We start from the raw sequence: 8,582 nt of genomic DNA, 5'->3' as shown, positions 1-8,582 counted from the left end.
TCCACCTGCTCGTTGACCTGAAGGAACATGGCTTCCAGTTAAACTTCATTAATCTCCCACTCCCGCTGTCCGGCAAAAAATACACGAACGAGTCGTCGATAAATAAAACCCATACAGATATTTTTGTATTTCTCTCTGGTGTGAAAAAAAAAAGAAACGTACAACTTCACCCATTTCAAGAGATGAAGTCAGAGTAAGTGCGCATACATACACACACAGATGGCCGCACATCAAAGCATCGATAGCTGTCTCTCTCTGCGCGAAGGCAATTTGCTCTGCCCAAGATCTTGCGCACCGGTAGCATATAAATAAGCTTGGCACCATGTGGCCGGAGAGCACAGTAACAGCCCGTCAGGTTAGATGAGGACAATAAAGTTGTCTAGTTGCACACCCAATGAGTGGCACATTTTGAGAAAGTAGTACACAGAGATACTGATGTTGTCACTCAGACACTCACGCAGGCAAATACTGGGGTTATTAGTATTGATTTAATGTGCCTTGCTTAACTCCGCTAAGCCACGATTTGATGAGACTTTAATTCATCAACATACTCTCTCTGTTGAAGGTGTCGGGCACCGAGCCGGGGCATTGTCTTCACAGACAAAAAGGGATTAACTAACTTCAGATAAAAGTTTGGGTCGAAAACACGCACAGATCTCCTCATCAGTATACATCTCGAGCTTTCAGAAATGTGCACACGAGACGGTAGGACAGGAACGCCTCTGGCGCTCAGTGAATCTTTCTTTGGAGCTTCCAGTTGCTATTTCACACTCATTTTACCTTTCAAACTACATTTGCACATAATCCAATTAAGTCGCAGGGTTAGTAAAAGAACTGTTGCTGATGATTTAAGTTTTTGATGTATGGGCACAGAGAGTTCCACGGTGCCTCTTCCCGTATGCGGTGCAGATGGATCACCGCTGAAGTCACCATCCTCCACTTGTTTTGCCCTGCAGGTGTTGTGTGCATAGTATAAATTTCACAAATAAAGCCATCCATCTCTCCCTCTGGTTAACACTTCAGACGCTAACAACAGTTAACTGCTTTGAGAAGTCTTAAGCATCCACTAATAGGGATTATATGGAGTGTAACTGGGCTATAAATTGCAGAGAGGTGCACAGTCAAATAGCGTGAACAGAATAGAAGAATACACCAAACAGTTTGCCTCTCTAAAACCCGTTTGTCTCTCAGAGAACAATTAGGTGATGCCGGGTCGAGGAGACAGTTTTATTTAGTTTATTATTTTGATAGTGCTGACATTCAATTGAGACACACTCGATGAGTGTTTCACATCAATCATGAAAATAGAGGTCTGCAAGCCAGCAGTTATTACTTTGCAAAGAGACCAAGCTCGTGAAAAATGGCCCCACATTTCAATAATATTCAAGCAGCTGTGAATCCTGGCACAGCGCTAAACAAATGCGTTAATACACCAATTAAAACAGGGGCCCGGCTGCACTAATGCACCTCTAAAAATTGTGCTGCAGTCATAATACCTGCTTGTGATTCTTTTTTTTTTTTTTTTTGCCACAAGCAGCTCATGAGCCCCGGTACCTTAAAATAAACCCACTTTCACATAACCCATTTCCCACAGCCATTTTACCCCTCCTGATCTTTCCTGATCACTTTATCCTTTTTAACATAGCTAAAAGTCACCAAGGTGTGATGACAGCAAGAGGCTGAAATGCAAAAATAAAAAATAAAAAAGCTTCTTAAAGAGAAGAAAAAAAAAGTTGGAACCAGTGCAAGTCCCCGGCCCTGGTGTTACTGTATGCAGAGAAGTTGCTTATCAGTTTCACAAGGGGGCAATGTTGCCATTCACTTCATGAATCCAGGTCTTCTCAAGAATTAGTTTTCATTTTCCTTTTCGATGATATCATGCACGAAACAAAATTATGTTATTCCTCATGAGCAGGAGGGAAGTATTAACAACAGTTTCCTAGTTTCTCTTCTTGGTTAAAATTAGCGGAGTGCTGATACAGGGGGCAGTCCCTCCATTGTGCCCGCAGCACACTGGGTCCCTGTTAATTTCCCAGCTCAGTGGCGAGGCAGTCATTATCTGAGGATGGGCATCTACAATGGATAATTATTCTGGGAAAAGGATTTCAAACTGTGGAGAAAATACTGCTTTCAACACAGGGGCCTGAATGCTCAAAATCACTGGCTAGCATTTAGTCACTGTCATTACGTCTTTCTACCCCCCCCGCCAAAAAAAAAAAGCCCAGTAGTGATTTGGACCAACCCCTGAAAAAATAACCCCCCCCCCCTCCCCCCCCTATATAATTCTATATTTATTGCTGTTTTATATCTCATTTCCAAATGAGCTTGCTGGCTGGAGAGACCAGATAATAGAGTGTGTAATTTGAGGCAGAACAGGAGAGTGGACACAAACAGAAATGCGAGCAAACCAGCGAACACAGGTGCATACACATAAAACATACACGCAAATACACTGTGAAGGCTGTGACGTGTTTTACTTACTGTTGAGCCGACATCAGTAATTACTTTCTTTTGTTTCAAAGGTAGCTTTTTCGTGGTGGTGGTGGTGGTGGGTGGGTTGTTTTAAATTGTCTCTCTCTTTTATTTAAATCCATACCAAACGCTTCCCAAAGAGTCCATTTATCTTTATTCATACACTGACTTAAAAAAATGATGAATAGGTTGGCTGTCCAACTGTGATAACAATCCCCTTCTACTGCCAATCATTTTAACAAGTTAAAAGATAAATTTCTTGACATAACGTCATGTCAGTCTTATCTCTACCTTTTTATGTGCAGATCAATACTGTGGTCAATTTCTTCCCATTTGAAGCGACTTCATTACAGCAGTTCTAGGCAAAGCTAAAAGTTTAGACAGACCCCGTACTTGGTCTGTAACGCTGACCCTCCCTGAGTTTAATTTCTTCATATGCATTACAAAATTGCACAAAAACTAATTCTTTTTGCCGTGTACCTCATATCACGTGGAGGAATGAAATCCTTTAATTGATGCCCAGCAGTTCTGCGCACTAAACTCAAATAAACCCAATCATACAAGACTAAAAGAACATTATTAATGACTTGGAGCAACTTCACTCATAAACTCCCAGATACAAATACTACACAGCGTTCTCCTTCCCCTGTTGCAGTCAAGATTGACCACCCAGCAGGCAAGTGGGGAAAGAAGGAAAATTTTGAAAAATGCATTATATCCTAATAAGGTTAGCCTTGTAAGCAGATAAAGGTTAAATAGAATAAGAGGAATTCTCCCTGGATCTGGAGTAAACGGATGACAACAGTGTGCTCTGATTTGTTTCTGGAGTACTGGTTCTGTTCAGTATAATTGGCCATGCGGTCTGCAGAACACAGGTGATTTGCAGATAAGTGGGTCTGCATGGGGCCTGGTTCAAGCCAATGCTCAGCCACTAACGTCAGCAGTCGCTTTCTTTCTTGTTTCAACTCATTAGACCTGAGTGCTGCACAGGGACGGAGGTGGGAACCGTCGACCCCTTTAGCACAGCGGTAGAAATCTACATGTATAATTTCTATTAATTAAAAGAAAAATACAGTCATACTTTAAAAGAAAGTTACTGTTTTTCTTAATATCGTAGCCTGTAGGTGTGGGTGTTGTGAGGGTGAGATGTGAGACGAGACAGCGACCGAGAATAAGCATCATAATAAATCTTTGGCTCTGTCTAAAAAGCTAAACCTAGACACTGTCGCTTGAATACACCAGGTAGATGCTTGGATTTTTCACGCTCTCACCTCCTTGCAGTGTCAGTCCCTTTCTCAGAGATGTATCATTATTCATGTGTCAGTGGATTACATGTCCCAGTTGGCTGAAGATTAAAGCAAAGGTATGCAAAAAGGACAATTTCAGCCAACATCTTTTTGCGTTCTTATTATGCTTCAGTCAGTTATACCCTTACCTTTGCTGTGCTTTATATTAAAATGTACCAGCACTTCTAAAGGCTGTTTAGTCACTTAAATGAATCACTTAGATCAGAAGGCCAACAGTGAGTATGGAAGGTTTTTAAATGTCGTGGCCTTGGATGATGTCGGCTGCATTATACGAGCTGTGAAAGTGCTCGGATGTTAGACAGAAGGAATCTTGCCGTCATCTAACCAGAAATCTCCCTTAGAGATCATAGCACAAGATAACCACTACAGTTCTTCTGTTGACAGGAAGCATTTGGAAGCACCATTTCTATGAGAATAAATCATCAGCTGTGCATTTGTCCATTATTGTCTTATTGTCTTTCCCATTAACTGTAAGCATCTCTTTCAGTGTACTTGACCTCCTCAATGAATCGCCCCTCCTCTTACTTTTTCCATGAAATGTTTAGCCTCTTCCTCTCTGTCCAGCTCTGTGATGCTGCATATTCCCTTTCCATCTTAAAGAGTCTCCAGTGGTGCCTTTGTAAAAGTCATCATGCCAATGATCTATGCCACTTCTATATCTTTCCTTTCATTTTGAAAAACTGCAAGCAATTAGCCTGACTTTGATCAATAGTTAAATATTATTTCTACAGAAAAGAAATGACAGCTTGCCCCTTCTGGTAGGGTGCAGAGGGGAGTGACTAAGTTCCTGGGAAAGCAGATTAGATTATCTTCAGACTAGCGGCTTCCCACTGTTTCTAGTCTTTGTGCTAAGATGAAATTTAGTTGCAATTTACCAACTGACATTTTCTTTTTGAGAATTCAAACTAGTGGCTAGATAATACTAGATGGCATGTGTTGGTTTGTGAACCTTTAAAGTGATGACAGACTGAGTTTTATTTTAGCCACAGACCAGAACCATGCTACACATTTTCTCCCACATCTCAGTCCCATTTTGCTAAGCTAAAACGTTAAACTGTGTCTTTAACAATTACAATTCATTTTTAAAAATGTTGTTATGTAATGTTTTATTTTTAATGTTATTGCTGGTTAACAGCATTGCCTCACAGCGTGCCCTGGGTTTAAATCCAAGCTGGGGCTTTTCTGTGTAGAATTTGCATGTTCTAGCCATGCGCTCCAGGTACTCCGGCTTCCTCCTGACTTTGCATGGGATTAGGATAACTGGAGACTATAAATTGGCTGTAGATGTGAATGTGAGCGCGACCAGTCGTCAGGGTCTCTGTGTTAGCCCTGTAACAGACTGGCGAACTGTCCAGGGTGTGCCCTGTCTCTTGCCCTAAGACAGTTGGGATGGGCTCCATCCACCTCCTCCCAAGAACCCTGACTTGGATAAGAGAAACAAAATCAGTGGGTGGATGGTTTTTTTTTATTTGAAATTAAAGGCACAATTGAAGCCAAGCTGTTTTAGCTCTATATTCAGAATTTCGGTTGTAGCTGCAATGTGTTGACTTCTTTACGTAACTGGGCCATATCAGAATTCACCAAGAAACTGCTGCACTGGGAGAAAGGTAGTCAAGAAAACTGACTTGATGGGGAAAAAAAGGAAGAAAAAAAAACACACACAACCACCCCACCCACTCAGACATATAACCACACCACACACATCCACCGTCTCATCACTATTGCAAGGACATCACCTCCTCCCCCACCATACCTTTTATTTTTCCTCTGCTTCTCTCACTATTTCTCAGTGTCCACATCTCTTCCTTCATCTTTTCTCCGCACCCCCCCTTCTCTCTTATATTCTCCCGTGTTCCATCTCCATCGCGGGCCAGCCTGATGTGGTGTTGTAAGAGGAGCTGTTTTGACCTGACATTGGGTTTGTTCAGCACGTCCATCCACTGCTGCTGGAGGCCCTGTGGGGTCCTCTGCGGTCGGGGCTTGTTGCTCATGTAGTGCAGTTCTCCAGCCAATGCACTCACTCAGAATACAAACCTGGAACTCACCTCTGAAGAAGGAAGACAGGGACAGGGGTAACAGCTGTGGATCAACACTGCTTCTCTTTCCCTCCATTTGCATCGGCCTGCTTCATTTTTTCTCTCTCACACAACCCCCTTTCTCTGTCCACCTCTCTCTATGCCTCGATGCATACGTACAATACACAGACTCGAGTAGTACAACAGCCCTGGGCGAAAACCTAACATACAAGCTTCAGCTCAGCCTTGTTTGAGGCTGCACACACACACACACACACACACACACACACACACACACACACACACACACACACACACACACACACACACACACACTCGCAATATCAAACCGAGATTCCCAGAGCTGTTCTCTGCAGTTGCATTGAGCTCTGTATAACGTTCACCTTTACTCTGACTTTGCTTCCACTTAATAAATCTCTGTCCACACATTCACTGTAGCTTTTGATCAGAAGTGATCTCCCTTATGCATTTTGTTATCTGGATTATAAATCAGATATTAAGACGTTTCAGATTTTAGAATCCTTTCTACTTTCTCCCATTTATTCAAATTGAATTATCAGATGATGAAAACATAATTGGTTGAGTGTCTAATCTGATAGCTTCTAATTCTTGCATTATCCATCTGATTTTCATCAATACCACTGACATGCAGTTGGGTCATTTAGTCATGATGACCAATCTCTTTCATAATATCTACTTCAATCCCTCAGGTGCCCACAGTAGTATCCCCCCTTGCTGTGGTTGTGCAACACAGTAAATATTTATTATTGATTAAGATTATTTGCAGTTGGTAATGATAGAACTGTTAACACCAAGAAATAAATAAGACCACCGCCACATTTGCAGCAGGTTTGCTGGAGCAGCGAAATACACGGTTTTACAGTAATTGATGAAGCACCAGTGTACAGTATTTCATATGCTGAGCAATTTTCTAATTGGCCGAGGGGTAGCAGGTTGTTGTGCAGCCCTGCAGCATCATCACTGAGGGGAAATGTTTGCTCATCAGGGAGAAAGAAAAAAGGGAAGAATGCAGTGAATTATGACTCTGTTTAAGATGTAGAATGAACAGAGTTTTTCAATGTTTAATGATAAAAAACTGAATGGCTGTATGCTCTGTATTCTTTGCTTTGCAGCAGAGATGTTTTCCTTTCATTTTCCTGCTGAAGAATGTGCAGTTTAAATATGAAAGAGTGGTCCCAAGTTTGGAAGACATTTGGGTGAGGTTATGCAGTGTGTGCACATGCACAGATATGTTCGCCTCAGTGCTAAGGTATGCATTGAATATTTTTACATAATGCTTTTTCTTTTTGCAATAGCATCCTCTGTCAGATGTTTGTATGAAGTTATTGTCAACTGGAACCAAAACACATGAAAATCACATAGAAAATAAAAAATGTATTCATAATAGAGTTGTTGACTAGCAATATCTTTTCCAGTAAGCATTTAGCAAAAGCTATAATCATGTTGTTTTTTATTTTTTTTGTAACAAAAACAAAACCTTTTTTTTTTTTAATCAGCAAAAATGTATCTTGGTGGGTCATCCTCTTTAAATTCAAATTCAGTAGTGAGGAAAAACCAGATCTTTTTTTAAAGCTCCTGTAATCCAAAAATCCACCCATTCCATTTTAAATCACCACAGACAGCAGGAATAATGAATCTCTCACTATGTGTGCATCATAAACATGTAAACACATTGGACTGGGAGGTGCAAGAGTAATGAGGAGCACCCTAAACAGTCTGTCATCATCTATGCCTTTTGAGTGGGTCCTTTACCCAGGCTCCTGCAAAGTATATTGGTAGCATTATAGCATAGCGCTTCTTAATTTATCAATAAAAGAACCAATGTGTCACTCCAGCAAACACACAGCCAGCTCTTGCATTCAAGATAACCAGACCTGTCATGTGAATTTTATACTCTGTCTCCTCGCTCTGTTTGTGCAGTCCCTCTTTCTCGCTTTCTTGCCTTTCATTTTTTCCCCCTTCCTTTGGAAATTCAGATGAAAGCTCATCCCGACGCCACAACGGCTTTTCACGGGCACGAGTCCACCGTAATATTCTGATTTCATTATAGTTTATTACAGATGAATTATTCCCAATAAGCTATTTTAATATGGTGCACCTCTGTTGCACCTATTCCTGTTCTCTCCCCATAATACCACTAGCAGGACTCGTGCCATCCACCATATGTTGTTGGATGCTACCTGTAGCAGGTGTTGATACAAACTCTTCTTCTACAGTAGTTTCCACCCCTGCTCCTCCGCAGCCCCCTCTGTCTCTGTTTCTTCTTTGCAGAAATATTACAAAATTTAACCTCTGATCCAATTGCCAGCATTCTTCTGAGAATGACAAACAGTATTAAAATACATTAAAACGCAGAGTTGACAGACAAATCCAAGGAGGGCAAACAACAGCTAACAGTGGTGAAAGGCAATATAATCCCTATGTGCTGAACTCCAAACAACACTCTGTACTGTGTGTGTCTGTGTATGTGCCCCATGCAGGATGGCTGTGGCTGTGCAATAAAGACCAGACTACAGCTGTGAGAGAGAGGAAGAGAGAGAGAGACAGAGATCCCGTCACCAAATCCAATAAGATGAGTAGAATTTCATAACAGATGTTCAGCTTGGATATGACGGCTCCATCAATAACCACCCCACATGTGAGAGGCAGAGGGGTGAGCATGACGCAGTCAAAGTCACACAGCCATGGCAGAATCTATATCGGATTGTTTCACAGTTCCACTGGCTCGAGTCCTCTCCCCGCTTCG

The sequence above is a fragment of the Diplotaxodon limnothrissa genome, linkage group LG12, assembly GCF_057381915.1.
Source record: "Diplotaxodon limnothrissa isolate DT_005_m linkage group LG12, D_limnothrissa_male_GT1.1, whole genome shotgun sequence".
NCBI classification, from domain to species: Eukaryota; Metazoa; Chordata; class Actinopteri; order Cichliformes; family Cichlidae; genus Diplotaxodon; species Diplotaxodon limnothrissa.
The sequence above is the reverse complement of the archived record's forward strand: the minus strand, read 5'-3'. Positions refer to the sequence as shown.